General features: G+C 46.0%; 1 long non-coding RNA gene across 1 annotated transcript in view; it reads right to left on the bottom strand.

The window, feature by feature from the left end:
• Window positions 1-14,821: 14,821 nt before the first annotated feature.
• LOC135571027 (uncharacterized) overlaps window positions 14,822-22,113 on the bottom strand; it is a 31,876-nt gene continuing 24,584 nt past the window's right edge. Inside the window, exons 2-3 of the long non-coding RNA XR_010463624.1 lie at window positions 16,678-16,750; window positions 14,822-14,898 (exon numbers count right to left, since the gene is read on the bottom strand). This is a non-coding gene — a long non-coding RNA (uncharacterized LOC135571027). The remainder of the gene's footprint in view (window positions 14,899-16,677; window positions 16,751-22,113) is intronic.

The following is a 22,113-nucleotide window of genomic DNA, read 5'->3' as shown; positions in this document are numbered from 1 at the left end:
TGGCTCCTCTGAACAATCCATTTCTAACAGCTGTGGTTTGGCTCCTCTGAACAATCCATTTCTAACAGCTGTGGTTTGGCTCCTCTGAACAATCCATTTCTAACAGCTGTGGTTTGGCTCCTCTGAACAATCCATTTCTAACAGCTGTGGTTTGGCTCCTCTGAACAATCCCTTTCTAACAGCTGTGGTTTGGCTCCTCTGAACAATCCATTTCTAACAGCTGTGGTTTGGCTCCTCTGAACAATCCATTTCTAACAGCTGTGGTTTGGCTCCTCTGAACAATCCCTTTCTAACAGCTGTGGTTTGGCTCCTCTGAACAATCCATTTCTAACAGCTGTGGTTTGGCTCCTCTGAACAATCCATTTCTAACAGCTGTGGTTTGGCTCCTCTGAACAATCCATTTCTAACAGCTGTGGTTTGGCTCCTCTGAACAATCCATTTCTAACAGCTGTGGTTTGGCTCCTCTGAACAATCCATTTCTAACAGCTGTGGTTTGGCTCCTCTGAACAATCCATTTCTAACAGCTGTGGTTTGGCTCCTCTGAACAATCCATTTCTAACAGCGGTGGTTTGGCTCCACTGAACAATCCATTTCTAACAGCTGTGGTTTGGCTCCACTGAACAATTAGATGTCTTTTATGACGTGCGTCAAATGACACAAGTCTAATTTCTGTACAGAGAGACTCACACCCGCCTCACACCCGCCCCACACCCGCCCCACACCCGCCCCACACCCGCCCCACACCACCAGCCCCACACCACCAGCCCCACACCACCAGCCCCACACCACCAGCCCCACACCACCAGCCCCACACCACCAGCCCCACACCACCAGCCCCACACCACCAGCCCCACACCACCAGCCCCACACCACCAGCCCCACACCCTTGACTCCTTACATCAGACAATTATTTTCAATTGAATGGTTAAGATTAATTGTATTTTAATACATTTTACACCACTTGCCACTTTACCGTAAAAACTACAGGTCCTGTTAAACCTCTTTTGGTCGACTGGTGGGGTGACTTTTGAACTGGTTGGAATTGTTCTCCGTTTCAAGTCAAAATAAACCCCCTCGTAGTTCAAAATGGTTAGAGTTGTGGGAAGATACCACTAGATCTGTGCTCTCCTCTCACCGTCCTCTGTATGTAATCCCAGGCCTGCTCGGTGGTGCTGTTCTTGCCAGGGTAGTTGCTCAGGATCTGGGTCACGATGTTGGACATCTCCTTATTTAGCTGAGACAGAGAGACACAGACATAGACAGAGAGAGAGAGAGAGAGACAGAGACACAGAGACAGAGACACAGAGACAGACACAGAGACAGACACAGAGACAGACACAGAGACAGACACAGACACAGACACAGAGACAGACACAGAGACAGAAGGGGGGGAACCAGTCAGTAAACCAGTCATTCAATGAGTCAAATCAGACAGCCAGTGTTGGTTTCTAAACACAAACACAAAACCTGGAGAGAAAATACAATGCCCAGAACTAGAGATACAAATTAGTTGAATAAATCTGAGTAAATTCCTGTAGAAAAATATCCCTGACTATTGAAAACTAGCATTGTTTAGTAATGTGTAGATGTTACGGCTCCCACTCATCTCTGACCCCTCCCACTCATCTCTGACCCCTCCCACTCATCTCTGACCCCTCCCACTCATCTCTGACCCCTCCCACTCATCTCTTACCCCTCCCACTCATCTCTTGACCCCTCCCACTCATCTCTGACCCCTCCCACTCATCTCTGACCCCTCCCACTCATCTCTGACCCCTCCCCTTTCCTCTGTTGAATCAGGGCAAATAAATATAAGAGGCTCTTCCCCAAATGGCACCTATTCCGTTTATAGTGCACTACTTTTAACAAGGGTGTATAGGAATATCAGTCAAAAGTAGTGCACTATGTAGGGAATAGGGCTCCAGTCAATAGTAGTACCACTGTATAGGGAAAAGGGCTCCATTTGAGTTTTTTTCTGCCACCTAAAAGCTTTCAGGTGTGTGTCGGTAAAGAGCAGAACGACAGGAAGTTCATGTTCGATGGTTGTTGAAACGCGTTTTGTTTTGAACCTTTATTGAACCAGGAAGTCTCATTGAGGTCAGAAGGAGACCTGGCATGCCTTCCTATGGTGAGACATGTGCTCTCTCAATGAGCCTTTCCAACATTCCTCGCTCCCCTCTCCTCACTTCCTATATCCTCACCTCCTTCTCAACCGTAGGCCCAGGCCCGGCGACAGGCCCAGGGCCCCGGCGACAGGCCCAGCGGCAGGCCCAGGGCCGGCGACAGGCCCAGCGAACAGGCCTAGCTACAGGCCCAGGCGACAGGCCCAGCGTGGTTAGCTACATGATTTGAAATGCTTAGTTATAGTGAACAGAGTATTACTGAGAAATCAGATCTTGTTTAAAAAGTACTGAAGCAGCAACATGTCCAGTCTTGTCCATCTGGCAGACAGGCTGCAGCCGCCGGCTGATGCTGAAAAATAACTGAAGCTGGAGACGCACATCTGGAGAGGCCTCGGTGTGGTGGTCGGGAGAGGCCTCGGTGTGGTGGTCGGGAGAGGCCTCGGTGTGGTGGTCGGGAGAGGCCTCGGTGTGGTGGTCGGGAGAGGCCTCGGTGTGGTGGTCGGGAGTTCAATAATGCCATGTTGGAGAGGCCTCGGTGTGGTGGTCGGGGAGGCCTCGGTGTGGTGGTCGGGAGAGGCCTCGGTGTGGTGGTCGGGAGAGGCCTCGGTGGTGGTCGGGAGAGGCCTCGGTGTGGTGGTTAGGAGAGGCCTCGGTGTGGTGGTCGGGAGAGGCCTCGGTGTGGTGGTCGGGAGAGGCCTCGGTGTGGTGGTCGGGAGAGGCCTCAAATGGGTGTGGTGGTCGGGAGAGGCCTCTGTGGTGGTCGGGAGTTGGCCTCAGTGTGGTGGTCGGGAGAGGCCTCAGTGTGGTGGTCGGGAGAGGCCTCAGTGTGGTGGTCGGGAGAGGCCTCAGTGTGGTGGTCGGGAGAGGCCTCAGTGTGGTCACTCTGGTTGGAGAGGCCTCAGTGTGGTGGTCGGGAGAGGCCTCAGTGTGGTGGTCGGGAGAGGCCTCAGTGTGGTGGTCGGGAGAGGCCTCAGTGTAGAGGTCGGGAGAGGCCTCCCAGTGTGGTGGTCGGGAGAGGCCTCAGTGTGGTGGTCCAGAGGCCTCAGTGTGGTGGTCGGGAGAGGCCTCAGTGTGGTGGTCGGGAGAGGCCTCAGTGTGGTGGTCGGGAGAGGCCTCAGTGTGGTGGTCGGGAGAGGCCTCAGTGTGGTGGTCGGGAGAGGCCTCAGTGTGGTGGTCGGGAGAGGCCTCAGTGTGGTGGTCGGGAGAGGCCTCAGTGTGGTGGTCGGGAGAGGCCTCAGTGTGGTGGTCGGGAGAGGCCTCAGTGTGGTGGTCGGGGAGAGGCCTCAGTGTGGTGGTCGGGAGAGGCCTCAGTGTGGTGGTCAGAGGCCTCAGTGTGGTGGTCGGGAGAGGCCTCAGTGTGGTGGTAGGGGAGGATCATATCTCCCTTCCTACCTACCTAAATCCCTGAAGCTGGAGACTCATATCTCCCTCACTAACTTTAAGCATCGGCTGTCAGAGCAGCTCACAGATCACTGTACCTGTAAATAGCCCATCTGTAAACAGCCCATCTGTAAATAGCCCACCCAACTACCTCATCCCCATACTGTTATTATATATATTTATTTTTGCTCCTTTGCACCCCAGTATCTCTACTTGCACATTCATCTTCTGCACATCTATCACTCCAGTGTTTAATTGCTAAATTGTAATTACTTCTCCACTACGGCCTATTTATTGCCTCACCTCATTTGCACTCACTGTATATAGACTTCTATTGTGTTATTGACTGTAAGTTTGTTTTACTCCATGTGTAACTCTGTTGTTGTTTGTGTCGCTCTGCTTTGCTCTATCATGGCCAGATCGCAGTTGTAAGTGAGAAGCAGTTCTCAACTTTGGCCTACCTGGTTAAATAAAGGTGATCTGGCCTACCTGGTTAAATAAAGGTGATCTGGTCTACCTGGTTAAATAAAGGTGATCTGGTCTACCTGGTTAAATAAAGGTGATCTGGTCTACCTGGTTAAATAAAGGTGATCTGGTCTACCTGGTTAAATAAAGGTGATCTGGTCTACCTGGTTAAATAAAGGTGATCTGGTCTACCCGGTTAAATAAAGGTGATCTGGTCTACCTGGTTAAATAAAGGTGATCTGGTCTACCTGGTTAAATAAAGGTGATCTGGTCTACCTGGTTAAATAAAGGTGAAATAAAATAAATAAAAATAATGTTAAATGTTAGATCCAGACTTGGTTCCATTTCAGATCCAAAAAGCAGGAAGCTTCAGGGATAATATCTATGGCTGTCCCAAACAGCACCCTCTTCCCTAAGTAGTGCACTACTTCAGGGATAATATCTATGGCTGTCCCAAACAGCACCCTCTTCCCTAAGTAGTGCAGTACTTCAGGGATAATATCTATGGCTGTCCCAAACAGCACCCTCTTCCCTATATAGTGCACTACTTCAGGGATAATATCTATGGCTGTCACAAACAGCACCCTCCGCCCTAAGTAGTGCACTACTTCAGGGATAATATCTATGGCTGTCCCAAACAGCACCCTCCTCCCTAAGTAGTGCACTACTTCAGGGATAATATCTATGGCTGTCCCAAACAGCACCCTCTTCCCTATATAGTGCAGTACTTCAGGGATAATATCTATGGCTGTCCCAAACAGCACCCTCTTCCCTATATAAGTCGCTCTGGATAAGAGCGTCTGCTAAATGACTTAAATGTAAATGTAATAGTGTACTACTTCAGGGATAATATCTATGGCTGTCCCAAACAGCACCCTCTTCCCTATATAGTGCACTACTTCAGGGATAATATCTATGGCTGTCCCAAACAGCACCCTCTTCCCTATATAGTGCAGTACTTCAGGGATACATCAGGGATAATATCTATGGCTGTCCCAAACAACACCCTCTTCCCTATATAGTGTACTACTTCAGGGATAATATCTATGTTGTCCCAAATGGCATCCTCCTCCCTAAGTAGTGCACTATAGAGAGTCTGAGAGGTGGATTTCAGCTTTACGGCGTTTCCTAGTCAGATGTTTCCCTTCAGGTCCACTGGGAGAGACAGGCAGTGTGTGTGTGTGTGTTTGTGTGTGTTGTTGAGGTGGCTGAACCAAGCCAAACTATCCTATCCAGCCAAGATGGATTCTGTTCCATTACAAGTTTACATCTTCTGCTACAATCTGCTAAGTCATTCCAAACCAGCTAGAAAGTTATAGAAGGTGTGTGTGTGTGTGCATGTTTCTCCAATTATCCACATCTGTGTTCACACATCTCTCCAGCTGCTGTGAGTGTGTTTCTACGAGCAGCAGTCAAACTCTCTGACCCCTATCTCTCTGACCCCTCTCCTCACCGACACACACCTCTCTGACCCCTCTGCTTACTTCCTCTCACTGACAGACACACACCTGGCCAGGCTTTCAGACTGGTCCTCCTGGGGCCTCTGGGGTTATAAAGGCCTCATTTAAACAATAATCTCCTCCACTACACTAGTGCCTAGTTCCATATGTATTATTTCATTTGGATGTCTTCCCTATTATTCTACATGTATATGTTGTTCTGGTCCAGTAGAATGTTGTTCTGGTCCTATAGAATGTATATGTTGTTCTGGTCCAGTAGAATGTTGTTCTGGTCCTATAGAATGTATATGTTGTTCTGGTCCTATAGAATGTTGTTCTGGTCCTATAGAATATATATGTTGTTCTGGTCCTATAGAATGTTGTTCTGGTCCTATAGAATGTATATGTTGTTCTGGTCCTATAGAATGTTGTTCTGGTCCTATAGAATGTTATTCTGGTCCTATAGATTGTTATTCTGGTCCAATAGAATGTTTATGTTATTCTGGTCCTATAGAATTTATATGTTATTCTGGTCCTATAGTTTGTTATTCTGGTCCTATAGATTGTTATTCTGGTCCTATAGAATGTTGTTCTGGTCCTATAGAATGTTGTTCTGGTCCTATAGAATGTATATGTCATTCTGGTCCTATAGAATGTATATGTCATTCTGGTCCTATAGAATGTATTAACACAGCTTTTGGTAGCGTGTTCTGACTAAGTAATAAGGTGTAATCAGTCTCAGAACAAGGTGTTTTCTCAAGGGTGTAGTGAGTCATTTTCTACAGAACAGGTTGTGTTCAGGCGGGTTCAACATTCTGAATGTTCTTGGTTATAACAGTGAACAGACATTGTAGGTTCAACATTCTGGAATGTTCAGGTACAGACTGGTCTGTGCAGACATTGGTTCAACATTCTGGAATGAGGTACATTGTAGAACAGACATGTAGGTTCAACATTCTGGAATGTGCTCAGGTATACACAGTGTGAACAGACATGTAGGTTCAACATTCTGAATGTTCAGGATACATTGTAGAACAGACATGTCAGGTTCAACATTCTGAATGTTCAGGTATACACCGATGAGAACACATGTAGGTTAACATTCTGGAAAGGTACACACTCGTGTAGAACAGACATGTAGGTTCAACATTCTGGTTATGTTCAGGTGACACATTGTAGAACAACATGTAGGTTCAACATTCTGGAATGTCTCAGGTACTCTTGGTTATAACAGATGAAATGATACATTGTGTAGAACAGACATGTAGGTTCAACATTCTGGAATGTTCAGGTACACCAGAACTGGTCTGTGTCTAGTGGTTCAGAGCAGATGCAGTTCAGAGCTTTAACATAAAGTCAAATATTGCTGGGAATCTCCGAGCTCTTAGTTATAAAAATCTGTCGATGTGCCCTTGAGCAAGGCACTAAACCCTAATTGCTCCTGTAAGTCACAGTGGTTATAATGTGTCTGCTAAATTACAAAATGACATACTTTTCTGACATTTCTCTTTCCTGAATAGACCAACAACAGGTGTAAACAGGAAGTGACATCACTCACCTGGTCCTTCTGGTTATAGTAGATGAGTACATTGTGCCACCTGACCAATCAGAATCAGCAGCAGGCAGGTGCTCTTGGGGAGGAAGAGAGGATCATGGGATATATGAGATGACATCAACTCAGACTGGCAACAGTCCATAACAATGCATAAACACATCCACCCAATCACCCGACATCATCCCCTGCAGCATCGTTCAGACATCAACATGCCTTCAAATAGAAATGCATTATGTATTCAACTATGTATGTAAATACATTGACTAGGATGTGAACTCCACATCATCTCCTAGTTATAACAGAGATGCTACAATATCCAACTGGAACAGCCACAGGGCTTTGTGTTGCTACAATATCCAACTGAACAGTACGGGGCTTTTGTGTTGCTCAATATCCAACTGGAACTCACGGGGTTTAATGATGATACAATATCCAACTAAAACAACTCAGACTGGGCTTTGTGTTGCTATAATATCCAACTGGAACAGCCACGGGGCTTTGTGTTGCCATAATATCAACTGGAACAGCCACGGGGCTTTGTGTTGCTATAATAACAGACTGGAACAGCCACGGGGCTTTGTGTTGCTATAATATCCAACTGGAACAGCCACGGGCTTTGTGTTGCTATAATATCCAACTGGAACAGCCACGGGGCTTTGTGTTGCTATAATATCCAACTGGAACAGCCACGGGGCTTTGTGTTGCTATAATATCCAACTGGAAGAGCCACGGGGCTTTGTGTTGCTATAATATCCAACAGGAACAGCCACGGGGTTTGTGTTGCTATAATATCCAACTGGAACAGTATCAACATAAAGGGGCTTTGTGTTGCTATAATATCCAACTGGAACAGACTGGCTTTGTGTTGCTATAATATCCAACTGGAACAGCCACGGGGCTTTGTGTTGCTATAATATCAACTGGAACAGCCACTGGGCTTTGTGTTGCTATAATATCCAACTGAACAGCCACGGGGCTTTGTGTTGCATAATATCCAACTGGAACAGACTGGGCTTTGTGTTGCTTAATATCCAACTGGAACAGCCACGGGCTTTGTGTTGCTATAATATCCAACAGGAACAGCCACGGGGCTTTGTGTTGCTATAATATCCAACAGGAACAGCCACAGGGCTTTGTGTTGCTACAATATAAAGGAACAGCCACTGGGGCTTTGTGTTTATAATATCCAACTGAACAGCCACGGGCTTTGTGTTGCAACAATAGTCCAACTGGAACAGACTGGGGCTTTGTGTTAACTATAATATCCAACAGGAACAGCCAGGGGCTTTGTGTTGCTATAATATCCAACTGGAACAGCCACGGGCTTTGTGTTGCAACAATATCCAACTGGAACAGCCACGGGCTTTGTGTTGCTATAATATCCAACAGGAACAGCCACGGGGCTTTGTGTCAACTATAATATCCAACAGGAACAGCCACGGGCTTTGTGTTGCTACAATATCCAACTGGAAAGTATCCACAGGGACTCTACAAGGTCTGAAAGCCTTCCACAGGGTCTAAACAAGGTGTTAAAGCCTTCCACAGGGTCTCTACAAGGTGTTGAAAGCCTTCCACAGGGTCTCTACAAGGTGTTGAAAGCCTTCCACAGGGTCTCTACAAGGTGTTGAAAGCCTTCCACAGGGATACTGGCCCATGTTGACTCCAATGCTTCCCACAGTTGTGTCAAGTTGGTTGGATGTCCTTTGGGTGGTGGACCATTCTTGATACACACTGGGAACTGTTGAGTGTGAAAAACCCAGCAGCATTGCAGGTCTTGACACAAACCAGTGTACCTGGCAGTGTACCTGGCTTTAACCTGTCTCCTCTCCTTCATCTACACTGATTGAAGTGGATTTAACAATGACATCAATAAGGGATCATCTTTCACCTGGATTCACCTGGTCCGTCTATGTCATGGAAAGAGCAGGTGTTCTAATGTCAACTTTGTGCACTCAGTGTAGATTTTGGAGATGCCAGCAATGTTTTAAAGATGGTTTTGACTTTAGATTTGTGCACCACTGATTGCGAGTCAGATTGCGAGTGTGCGCCTGTGTGCGCCTGTGTGTGCCTGTGTGTGCCTGTGTGTGCCTGTGTGTGCCTGTGTGTGTGTGTGTGTGTGTGTCTGTGTGTGCCTGTGTGTGCCTGTGTGTGCCTGTGTGTGCGCGTGTGCGTCTGTGTGTCTGTGTGCCTGTGTGTGTGCGCCTGTGTGCGCCTGTGTGCGCCTGTGTGCGCCTGTGTGCGCCTGTGTGCGCCTGTGTGCGCCTGTGTGCGCCTGTGTGCGCCTGTGTGCGCCTGTGTGCGCCTGTGTGCGCCTGTGTGCGCCTGTGTGCGCCTGTGTGTGTGTGTGTGCCTGTGTGTGTGTGTGTGTGTCTTGTGTGTGTGTGTGTGATACATGTGTGCCTGTGCCTGTGTGTGTGTGCCTGTGCCTGTGTGTGTGTGTGTGCCTGTGTGTGTGTGTGTGTGTGTGTGCCTGTGTGTGTGTGTGCCTGTGTGTGTGTGTGCCTGTGTGTGTGTGTGTGTGCCTGACTGGTGTGTGTGTGCCTGCTCACCAGGCCCAGCAGACAGCGGATCTCGTAGATCGCCCCCAGGCAACCCAGGAAGCCCATCAACATGGAGAGACCACCGACACCTATCAGGATAAAGTCAAGCCATCTTCAGCGCTGTGGAGGACTCTTCTGTAGAGAGAAACAAAGCAACACTCTCAGGTTCATTAGTCGCTGTGGTAAAAACCATATATAGGCTAGCATTTTAGCATACCTACAGTACACAATGGGGTACTCCTCTTTAGAGGTGGGAACATTGCAGACAATGGTTAGCATATCTGCTGTTAACACATATAGGTTAGCAGTTTAGCAATCGACTACTGTGCAGGCTTGTATTTAAGCAGGCTGATGTAGGCTATACACAGGCTAGCATTTTAGCATCGCTATGGTAAAAACCATATATAGGCTAGCATGTTAGCACACCTACTACACATGACAGGCATTTTAACCCATTCATCCCTTAGCAGACACAGTGACTGCCTCACGTCTGACAGGTAGACAGACAGACAGTAGAATATAACAGGCATCTTCCTATAAGGTAACTCATTCCCTCAAAGTCAAAAGGAGACCTGAACTCAAACCAGCATCTCTGTTGAATATAACAGGCATCTTCCTATAAGGTAACTCATTCCCACAAAGCCAAAAGGAGACTGATCTCAAACCATTATCTGTTCATGGAAACAGGTCTGGGAATTCTGGATTTTATAAAAACTAAAAGTCCACTGGAGCCAGAGAGAGATTAGGGGTCTGCATTTCAAATGGCACCCTTTTCCCGATATAGTGCACTACTTTGGACCAAAAGTTCACTTAAAAAACATAAAATATTGTGCACTATAGGGAACAGGCTGCACATTTGGGACATATATTATGTCTGGCAACAGGAGGAATTATATATGTTACTCTGAGGACACTGTTCTCAGTGTGTGTGTGTGTGTCACTGCCAAACATTCTGAGGCTTCCTCAAAGGAAAGAGAGAAGCGTGTTTCTGTGGATCACTCCGGAGGTCTGGAACCAGACGTGTGCCATCACGGAGGCCCAACCATTTCTGCAAAGCCCAGAAAACCACCACTGAGACACAGAGAGAGAGAGAGAGAAGAGAGAGAGAACGGACAGTTCAACCTCATCTCAAGTATTTGGTTTAGGAGACATCATCCTCTGGAGACAGAGACGAGCTCCCGAGATCCCCAGAGGTTTTCACTATAATGGCAGAAACATCTGGCACGCCATGCAAATCAAAGTGTTTCTTTGTCAGCGAGTGTCAGCGCAGTACAGTGAAATGCTTATGCAAGATGTGAAACATGGCCAAATGTATATAGGTCATAGAGACAAAGCGAACTAAATACACAGAAAAAACAGTATCCTATTTAATACTGTGATGAAATAGCTGTGGTTGGTTGGCTGCATTATATTCCTAGGTGTGACCAATGTGGAATACATGAAGTTCAATAATGCCATGTTGGCTGATTTCTTCTTCTTCTTCTTATTCTAAGTGGGATGACTGTGGCAATATCACTGAAGGAATATGTAAACCGCTGGATGGGAACCCTCATTCCCAGCAAAAGTAGTTTAACCAGACACGTCTCTGATTATTAGAGACAGACCCTGCAGCACATCACAGATCCCTCTCCTCATTACCGTCACTCTGACGTTGGAACGGCTAGAGAACAGATCCCTCTCCTCATTCCGTTACTCTGACGTTGGAACAGCTAGAGAACAGATCCTCCTCATTACCGTTACTCTGACGTTGGAACAGCTAGAGAACAGATCCCTCTCCTCATTACCTGTCATCTGACGTTGGAACAGCTAGAGAACAGATCCTCTCCTCATTACCGTCACTCTGACGTTGGACTGCTAGAGAACACATCCTCTCTCCTCATTACTGTTACTCTGACGTTGGAACAGCTAGAGAACAGATCCCTCTCCTCATTACCGTCACTCTAACGTTGGAACAGCTAGAGAACAGATCCCTCTCCTCATGACTGTTACTCTAACGTTGGAACATCTAGAGAACAGATCCCTCTCCTCATTACCTGTCATTCTAACGTTGGAACATCTAGAGAACAGATCCTCTCCTCATTACCGTTACTCTGACGTTGGAACAGCTAGAGAACAGATCCCTCTCCTCTGACGTTGGAACAGCTAGAGAACAGATCCCTCTCCTCTGACGTTGGAACAGCTAGAGAACAGATCCCTCTCCTCATTACCGTTACTCTGACGTTGGAACGGCTAGAGAACAGATCCCTCTCCTCTAACGTTGGAACAGCTAGAGAACAGATCCCTCTCTCCTCTAACGTTGGAACAGCTAGAGAACAGATCCCCCTCTCCTCTGACGTTGGAACATCTAGAGAACACATCCCTCTCTCCTCTGACGTTGGAACATCTAGAGAACACATCCCTCTCTCCTCTGACGTTGGAACAGCTAGAGAACAGATCCCTCTCCTCATCACCGTTACTCTAACGTTGGAACATCTAGAGAACAGATCCCTCTCCTCATCACCGTTACTCTAACGTTGTAACGGCTAGAGAACAGATCCCTCTCCTCTAACGTTCGAACATCTAGAGAACAGATCCCTCTCCTCATCACCGTTGTCTAACGTTGTTTTCTAGAGAACAGATCCCTCTCCTCTAACGTTGGAACATCTAGAGAACAGATCCCTCTCCTCATTACCGTTACTCTAACGTTGGAACATCTAGAGAACAGATCCCTCTCCTCATTACCGTTACTCTAACGTTGGAACATCTAGAGAACAGATCCCTCTCCTCTAACGTTGGAACGGCTAGAGAACAGATCCCTCTCTCCTCTAACGTTGGGGGAGTGAACAGTGGTGGGGGGGAGGGAACGGTTTGGGAGGGTATGAGTCCTGTTATAGTTTAGTCTCCCATTAGGCCTGTGAATCCTATACAGTTTAGTCTCCCATTAGGCCTGTTATGAATCCTACCTTGGAATCCCATCTCACGAGGAGCAAACCCTTTCCTTTCTTCCTGGGCCAATCAGATGTGCCTAAACCTAGTGTGAAGTTACCAGGTTGTTAGCTAGCTAGGTAACATGACGTTGTTTGTTATCAAACCAATAATTAGCAACCCGGGATTAGTTTAAAACGGCCCTGTTGACGTGGTTTTGTAGACAGAAATAAAAGGTTACTTCTGGTAATATGGGTCATATAGAAAAAAAAAGGGTAGAGAGCCTAGAGAGCTGCCCTCAGTCCTGTACACCAAACTTTAAAATGTTTGACAGAGAAGCTTCCACTAAAAGAAACCCCTGAGTTCTATTAGATAGTTTCTCTGAATCACGGTATGGCAGAGGTTGAAAAGTCATAACACACATGTTTTTGAACAACAGGTTATGGTTAATATCAAAGGCTGCACTGAAATCTAACAATGCAGCTCCCACAATCTAACTAAATATCCATTTCGTTCAACCAATCATCAGTCATGTGTTTGTCAGTGCAGTACATGTTAGTGCCCTTCTCTATAAGCATGCTGAAAAAGTCTGCTGTTCATTTGTTTAAAGAGAAATAGCATTGTACTTGATCGAACACCATTTTTCCAACAGTTTGTTAAGAGCTGGTAGCTTATAGGTCTCCTGTTAGAACCAGTAAAGGCGTTTTTACCACTCTTGGGTAGTGGAATGACTTTTCTTCCCTCAGGCCTGAGGACAAAGACTTTCCTCTTAGGCTCCAGATTAAAAATATGACAGATAGGAGTGGCTGTAGAGTCAGCTACCATCCTCAGTAGCTTTCCATCTTAGTTGTCGATGCCAGGAGGTTTGTCATTATTGTTCGTTAACAACAATTGTTCCACCTCTGCCACACTAACTTGACAGAATTCCAACTTGAAATGCTTTTCTTTCATTATTTTTTTCATGCATGAATACAATTGCTCACTGTTGTTGTTGGCATTTCCTGCGGCATTTCCTCTAACCTAACCCACTTTGCCAATGAAGTAATCAATAAAATAAATTGCCAACATCAAATGGTTTGTGATGAATAAAGCCATCTGATTGGGTGAAAGATGGAGTTTTCTACCCATAATTACATTTAAAGTACTCCAAAGTTTTTTCCCCCATTATTCTTTATATTTTTACCTTTATTTAACTAGGCAAGTCAGTTAAGAACAAATTCTTATTTACAATGACGGCCTAGGAACAGTGGGTTAACTGCCTGTTCAGTAGGGGCAGAACGATCAGATTTGTACCTTGTCAGCTCGGGGGTTTGAACTTGCAACCTTCTGGTTTCTAGTCCAACGCTCCATCGATCTTGGCTTCATAATAAAGAACTTGCAAAGTCAACTCTGTGCTCTTGGTTATAACAGATGAAATGATACATTGTATTAACATAAAGTCAACTCAGACTGGTCTGTGCTCTTGGTTATAATAGATGATACATTGTATCAACATAAAGTCAACTCAGACTGGTCTGTGCTCTTGGTTATAACAGATGATACATTGTATCAACATAAAGTCAACTCAGACTGGTCTGTGCTCTTGGTTATAACAGATGATACATTGTATTAACATAAAGTCTACTCAGACTGGTCTGTGCTCTTGGTTATAACAGATGAAATGATACATTGTATCAACAATGGAGCAGTGCAGGCAAAGTAAACAATGTAACAGAAGTAACAGAAGACTCATCAGGGTCTGCATCCCCACTCGCCATCACGGCTACATTATATTATAAAACAGAGAGGAATAGATGGGCATCAACTATTGCTATCATTCTCATTCCTCTGGTGAAATGACTGCCACATTACTGTCATTCCTCTGGTGAAATGACTGCCACATTACTATCATTCTCATTCCTCTGGTGAAATGACTGCCACATTACTGTCATTCCTCTGGTGAAATGACAGCCACATTACTGTCATTCCTCTGGTGAAATGACAGCCACATTACTGTCATTCCTCTGGTGAAATGACTGCCACATTACGGTCATTCCTCTGGTGAAATGACTGCCACATTACTGTCATTCCTCTGGTGAAATGACTGCCACATTACTGTCATTATCATTCCTCTGGTGAAATGACTGCCACATTACTGTCATTATCATTCCTCTGGTGAAATGACTGCCACATTACTGTCATTATCATTCCTCTGGTGAAATGACTGCCACATTACGGTCATTATCATTCCTCTGGTGAAATGACAGCCACATTACTGTCATTCCTCTGGTGAAATGACAGCCACATTACTGTCATTCCTCTGGTGAAATGACAGCCACATTACTATCATTCCTCTGGTGAAATGACTGCCACATTACTGTCATTCTCATTCCTCTGGTGAAATGACTGCCACATTAGTATGTAGTTTGATAAACTTCCTGCAGGATGACCATGAAGCTCTCATTGTCCAGAAGGACCCACAGTCCAAACCCCATGATGAGGGCGCCAAACAGCTGCAGAGGGGGAGACAGAGAGAGAGTCAATACAACATGGTAAATAAGACTAAACTCCTTACTAAGTTCTGTAAATGAGTCTTTGGGTGCTGTTGTAATGTTCCATAGACAACCATCTACATCAGTCCTGTCAGTAGTGACGTTTCTCTACATCAGTCCTGTCAGTAGTGACGTTTCTCTACATCAGTCCTGTCAGTAGTGACGTTTCTCTACATCAGTCCTGTCAGTAGTGACGTTTCTCTACATCAGTCCTGTCAGTAGTGACGTTTCTCTACATCAGTCCTGTCAGTAGTGACGTTTCTCTACATCAGTCCTGTCAGTAGTGACGTTTCTCTACATCAGTCCTGTCAGTAGTGACGTTTCTCTACATCAGTCCTGTCAGTAGTGACGTTTCTCTACATCAGTCCTGTCAGTAGTGACGTTTCTCTACATCAGTCCTGTCATATTCTAGTTTCTCTACATCAGTCCTGTCAGTAGTGACGTTTCTCTACATCAGTCCTGTCAGTAGTGACGTTTCTCTACATCAGTCCTGTCAGTAGTGACGTTTCTCTACATCAGTCCTGTCAGTAGTGACGTTTCTCTACATCAGTCCTGTCATATTCTAGTTTCTCTACATCAGTCCTGTTAGTAGTGACGTTTCTCTACATCAGTCCTGTCAGTAGTGACGTTTCTCTACATCAGTCCTGTCAGTAGTGACGTTTCTCTACATCAGTCCTGTCAGTAGTGACGTTTCTCTACATCAGTCCTGTCAGTAGTGACGTTTCTCTACATCAGTCCTGTCAGTAGTGACGTTTCTCTACATCAGTCCTGTTAGTAGTGATGTTTCTCTACATCAGTCCTGTTAGTAGTGATGTTTCTCTACATCAGTCCTGTTAGTAGTGATGTTTCTCTACATCAGTCCTGTCAGTAGTGACGTTTCTCTACATCAGTCCTGTTAGTAGTGACGTTTCTCTACATCAGTCCTGTTAGTAGTGACGTTTCTCTACATCAGTCCTGTTAGTAGTGATGTTTCTCTACATCAGTCCTGTCAGTAGTGACGTTTCTCTACATCAGTCCTGTTAGTAGTGAGATCACACCATACATTGACAGTGTAACTTAAAAGCCTTAAGCTCTGGATCAGATTTTTAATTGACTCTGTTCAGTGATGTGAATGATGGATGGTAGAGAGGGGGGGGATTGTGGGAGCCTTGGACTGAGCGGATGAGTATCTCCGTGGTAACCAGGCCACAATCACTTAATCTGCTCTCTAATGAAGAAACCAGGGAGAGAGAGGGATGGAGGGGGTGAGAGGGAGAGAAAGAGGGCATGAGAGAAAGAGCAAGAGAGAGAAAGAGGGAGATGAGAGAGAGCTAAAGAGGGAGAGCGAGAGGGGGGCATGAGATAGAGCGAGCAAGAAAGAGAGCGAGAGAGCGAGCGAGCGAGAGAGGGCATGAGAGAGAGAGAGAGAGAGAGAGAGCGAGCGAGACAGAGGGCATGAGAGAGAGAGAGAGCTAAAGGGAGAGAAAGCGGGAAAGAGAGAGAGCGAGAGTGAATGATGTCAGAGAATGAGAGAGTGAAACAGAAGACAAGGACGACAGAGTAGTTGGTGTGTGTTGATGAGTTCACATTCCCTCCCACCGACTCGACCTCAAACCGGTCCAACAGGGCAATAGAGCTGTGGCGGTCATGTCATATCGATCAGACGGTAATTGTCATGCACGGTTTCATCCACTCAGAGGAGAGGCTGAGGTCCTGCACTGTATAGGCATGTTATCTGTGTCTGGGAAATAAGATACTTACGAAGAAGAGGACATTGAAGAGGAACAGGAAGTACTTGATTGCCTTCATGCAGCCTTTCCCCATTGTGATCGCTCTGTGAACAACAGAATACAAAATATTTAGTCATACTTTATTTGAAGAGTACTCAAGCATTAATATGATACGATCATGAAGATAAAATCACAGGTCAGGTCAGACATCCCTGTGGTCGACTGAAAAGTTTAACATGATGCCATCAAAGTACAGAGGGGACATGATCCACATAAGTGTGTGTGTGTCTAGATTTGCTGGTGTGAGAGGCCTACAGTATAAGTGGTGACAGATGCCTGGAACCCCCTGACCTGCTGGCTAAGCTGTTGAGATGATAGGGACCTGGATCTATAGGAGACAGATGCCTGACCTGACCTGACCTGCTGGCTAAGCTGCTGAGATGATAGGGACCTGGATCTATAGGAGACAGGTGCCTGACCTGACCTGCTGGCTGAGATGATAGAGACCTGGATCTCTAGGAGACCGATGCCTGGAACCCCCTGACCTGCTGGCTAAGCTGCTGAGATGATAGAGACCTGGATCTCTAGGAAACAGATGCCTGACCTGACCTGCTGGCTAAGCTGCTGAGATGATAGGGACCTGGATCTCTAGGAGACAGATGCCTGACCTGACCTGCTGGCTAAGCTACTGAGATGATAGGGACCTGGATCTATAAGAGACAGATGCCTGGAACCCCCTGACCTGCTGGCTAAACTGCAGAGATGATAGGGACCTGGATCTATAGGAGACAGATGCCTGACCTGTTGGCTAAGGTGCTGAGATGATAGAGACCTGGATCTATAGGAGACAGATGCCTGACCTGACCTGCTGGCTAAGTCGCTGAGATGATAGAGACCTGGATCTATAAGAGACAGATGCCTGGAACCCCCTGACCTGCTGGCTAAGCTGCTGAGATGATAGAGACCTGGATCTCTAGGAGACAGATGCCTGGAACCCACTGACCTGCTGGCTAAGCTGCTGAGATGATAGAGACCTGGATCTATAGGAGACAGATGCCGGACCTGACCTGCTGGCTAAGCTGCTGAGATGATAGGGACTTGGATATCTAGGAGACAGATGCCTGGAACCCCCTGACCTGCTGGCTAAGCTGCTGAGATGATAGGGACCTGGATCCCTAGGAGACAGATGCCTGACCTGACCTGCTGGCTAAGCTGCTGAGATGATAGAGACCTGGATCCCTAGGAGACAGATGCCTGACCTGACCTGCTGACTAAGCTGCTCAGATGATAGAGACCTGGATCTATAGGAGACCGATGCCTGACCTGACCTGCTGGCTAAGTCGCTGAGATGATAGAGACCTGGATCCCTAGGAGACAGATGCCTGACCTGACCTGCTGGCTAAGCTGCTGAGATGATAGGGACCTGGATCTATAGGAGACCGATGCCTGACCTGACCTGCTGGCTAAGCTGCTGAGATGATAGAGACCTGGATCTATAGGAGACCGATGCCTGACCTGACCTGCTGGCTAAGCTGCTGAGATGATAGGGACCTAGATCTATAGGAGACAGATGCCTGACCTGACCTGCTGGCTAAGCTGCTGAGATGATAGGGACCTAGATCTATAGGAGACAGATGCCTGACCTGACCTGCTGGCTAAGCTGCTGAGATGATAGAGACCTGGATCTATAGGATTACCGATTAAAAAAAACAATGGATGGTTGAAAAAAAAAGTACCCAAGTATCATACTTGAGTAAAAGTAAAGATAGCTTAATAGAAAATGACTCAAGTAAAAGTGAAAGTCACCCAGTAAAATACTACTTGAATTAAAGTCTGAAAAGTATTTGGTTTTAAATATACTTAAGTATAAATCATTTAAAATTTCTTTACATTAAGAAAAACCAGGCGGTATGATTTTGTAGTAAAAAAAAAATGTACAGACAGTCAGGGGCTCCTGACTCCAACATCATTTACAAATAAAGCCGTTGTGTTTAGTGAGTCCTCCAGATCAGAGGCAGTAGGGATGTTCTCTCTTTAGTGAGTCCACCAGATCAGAGACAGTAGGGATGTTCTCTGTTTAGTGAGTCCACCAGATCAGAGGCAGTAGGGATGTTCTCTGTTTAGTGAGTCCACCAGATCAGAGGCAGTAGGGATGTTCTCTGTTTAGTGAGTCCACCAGATCAGAGGCAGTAGGGATGTTCTCTGTTTAGTGAGTCCACCAGATCAGAGGCAGTAGGGATGTTCTCTCTTTAGTGAGTCCACCAGATCAGAGGCAGTAGGGATGTTCTCTGTTTAGTGAGTCCACCAGATCAGAGGCAGTAGGGATGTTCTCTGTTTAGTGAGTCCACCAGATCAGAGGCAGTAGGGATGTTCTCTGTTTAGTGAGTCCACCAGATCAGAGGCAGTAGGGATGTTCTCTTGATAAGTGTGTGAATTGGACCATTTTCCTGTTCGAATGTAACGACTACTTCTTGGTGTCACGGAAAACGTTTGGAGTAAACAAGTACATTATTTTCTTTAGGAATATAGCGAAATAAAAGTTGCCAAAAATATAAATAGTCAAGGACAGATACATTAAAGTACTTCAGTAGTTTACACCACTGCAACCAGCAACACAACCTCCATCACACTGTACAACCAGCAACACAACCAACAACCTCCATCAGACTGTACAACCAGCAACACAACCTCCATCACACTGTACAACCAGCAACACTACCAACAACCTCCATCAGACTGTACAACCAGCAACACAACCTCCATCAAACTGTACAACCAGCAACACAACCAACAACCTCCATCAGACTGTACAACCAGCAACACAACCAACAACCTCCATCAGACTGTACAACCAGCAACACACAACCTCCATCAAACTGTACAACCAGCAACACACAACCATCAGACTGTACAACCAGCAACACAACCTCCATCAGACTGTACAACCAGCAACACAACCTCTGTCAGACTGTACAACCAGCAACACACCAGCAACACACAACCCCAACAATCTCCATCAGACTGTACAACCAGCAACACAACCTCCATCAGACTGTACAACCAGCAACACAACCTCCATCAAACTGTACAACCAGCAACACACAACCATCAGACTGTACAACCAGCAACACAACCTCCATCAGACTGTACAACCAGCAACACAACCTCCGTCAGACTGTACAACCAGCAACACAACCAACAACCTCCATCAGACTGTACAACCAGCAACACAACCTCCATCAGACTGTACAACCAGCAACACACCAGCAACACACAACCCCAACAACCTCCATCAGACTGTACAACCAGCAACACAACTCCAACAACCAGCAACACAACCTCCATCAGACTGTACAACCAGCAACACAACCTCCATCAGACTGTACAACCAGCAACACAACCTCCATCAGACTGTACAACCAGCAACACACAACCCCAACAATCTCCATCAGACTGTACAACCAGCAACACACAATCTCCATCAGACTGTACAACCAGCAACACACAATCTCCATCAGACTGTACAACCAGCAACACACAATCTCCATCAGACTGTACAACCAGCAACACACAATCTCCATCAGACTGTACAACCAGCAACACACAATCTCCATCAGACTGTACAACCAGCAACACACAATCTCCATCAGACTGTACAACCAGCAACACACAATCTCCATCAGACTGTACAACCAGCAACACACAACCTCCATCAGACTGTACAACCAGCAACACAACAACCTCCAGACTGTACAACCAGCAACACAACAACCTCCAGACTGTACAACCAGCAACACAACAACCTCCAGACTGTACAACCAGCAACACACAGCACAGCCTGTACAAGCGGCTAACACCGGTCAAACATCGGACTGAACTAACACCGGTCAAACATCAGACTGAACTAACACCGGTCCAACATCAGACTGAACTAACACCGGTCCAACATCAGACTGAACTAACACCGGTCCAACATCAGACTGAACTAACACCGGTCCAACATCAGACTGAACTAACACCGGTCCAACATCAGACTGAACTAACACCGGTCCAACATCAGACTGAACTAACACCGGTCCAACATCAGACTGAACTAACACCGGTCCAACATCAGACTGAACTAACACCGGTCCAACATCAGACTGAACTAACACCGGTCCAACATCAGACTGAACTAACACCGGTCCAACATCAGACTGAACTAACACCGGTCCAACATCAGACTGAACTAACACTGGTCAAACATCAGACGACTTAAAAACGGTCCCACAGCCAAGAGGCCCGAACGTGAATATATATTGAAACAAGGCTGTTCCATGATGTTAACTAGTCAACATAAGACCAGTTTACTGCCATGTTAACGGTGTGTTCAAAGAGCCCCTTCAGCCACAAGACAGGCCAGTCGTTACAGTGGTCTGTGAGTCAGACAGTTAAACCAGGCTAAACGGTCTCAACATACTGTTTAAAAACACAGGGACACATAGTGGAAAACATGACAGGGCTGTAAATATAGAAGTGGACACCAATTTTCCACCATAATTTGCAAATAAATTCATTAAAATTCCTACAATGTGATTTTCTGGATGTTTTTTCCTCATCTTGTCTGTCATAGTTGAAGTGTACCTATGATGAAAATTACAGGCCTCTCTCATCTTTTTAAGTGGGAGAACTTGCACAATTGGTGGCTGACTAAATACTTTTTTGCCCCACTGTATTGCACTACTGTTGACCAGGGCCCTATATAGTGTACTACTGTTGACCAGGGCCCTATATAGTGTACTACTTTAGACCAGGGCCCATAAGAGAAAGGGAGGCTATTTGTAAAACCTCTGAAGAACGAGGGATTCTCCAGACACTGCAACTTCGCCGGCTACGGCGTTGCCTCTCGCCGGCTACGGCGTTGCCTCACGCCGGCTACAGTGTTGACTCAATGTTAAGTTAGGGGCATTTCCATGGAAAAGGACCCATGAGCACCAATTGGGTGACAAATGAAAGCGAACCCACTGGGCACAGGCATCAATTCAATGTCTATTCCACATGGGTTCAACTTACGTCGGAGAAATGATGTAAAAACAACGTTGATTCAACCAGTGTGACCGGCTGAAATGTAAAGCGGTCTTTTCAAACAGCTCATTAAAAAGGGCGTCATTATACCATTTTTTAAATTTTCAGTGTTATTCCAACCTCAAAAACACAGGGATATCTTGTTCGGGCCTTTAAAAGGGTATTATAAATAAAGTGGGTTCAGAAAGAATTGGTACCCTTGATAAACATGAGCAAAAAGTATTATTTTATACTAATACTCAAACAGTTAGGGGTCAAAATGATTCACTTCCCTTGATTTCAATAGCTCACTTTGTGAGGATCAGGGCACAGAGACTTTTTCTAAAATGTTTTCTGAGATTGGAGAACACATTTGGAGAGATATTTCGACCATTCCTCGAAACAGAATCTGTCCAGAACCTTG

Source organism: Oncorhynchus nerka, unplaced genomic scaffold, assembly GCF_034236695.1.
Source record: "Oncorhynchus nerka isolate Pitt River unplaced genomic scaffold, Oner_Uvic_2.0 unplaced_scaffold_841, whole genome shotgun sequence".
Classification (NCBI taxonomy): domain Eukaryota; kingdom Metazoa; phylum Chordata; class Actinopteri; order Salmoniformes; family Salmonidae; genus Oncorhynchus; species Oncorhynchus nerka.
The sequence above is the reverse complement of the archived record's forward strand: the minus strand, read 5'-3'. Positions and strand labels throughout refer to the sequence as shown.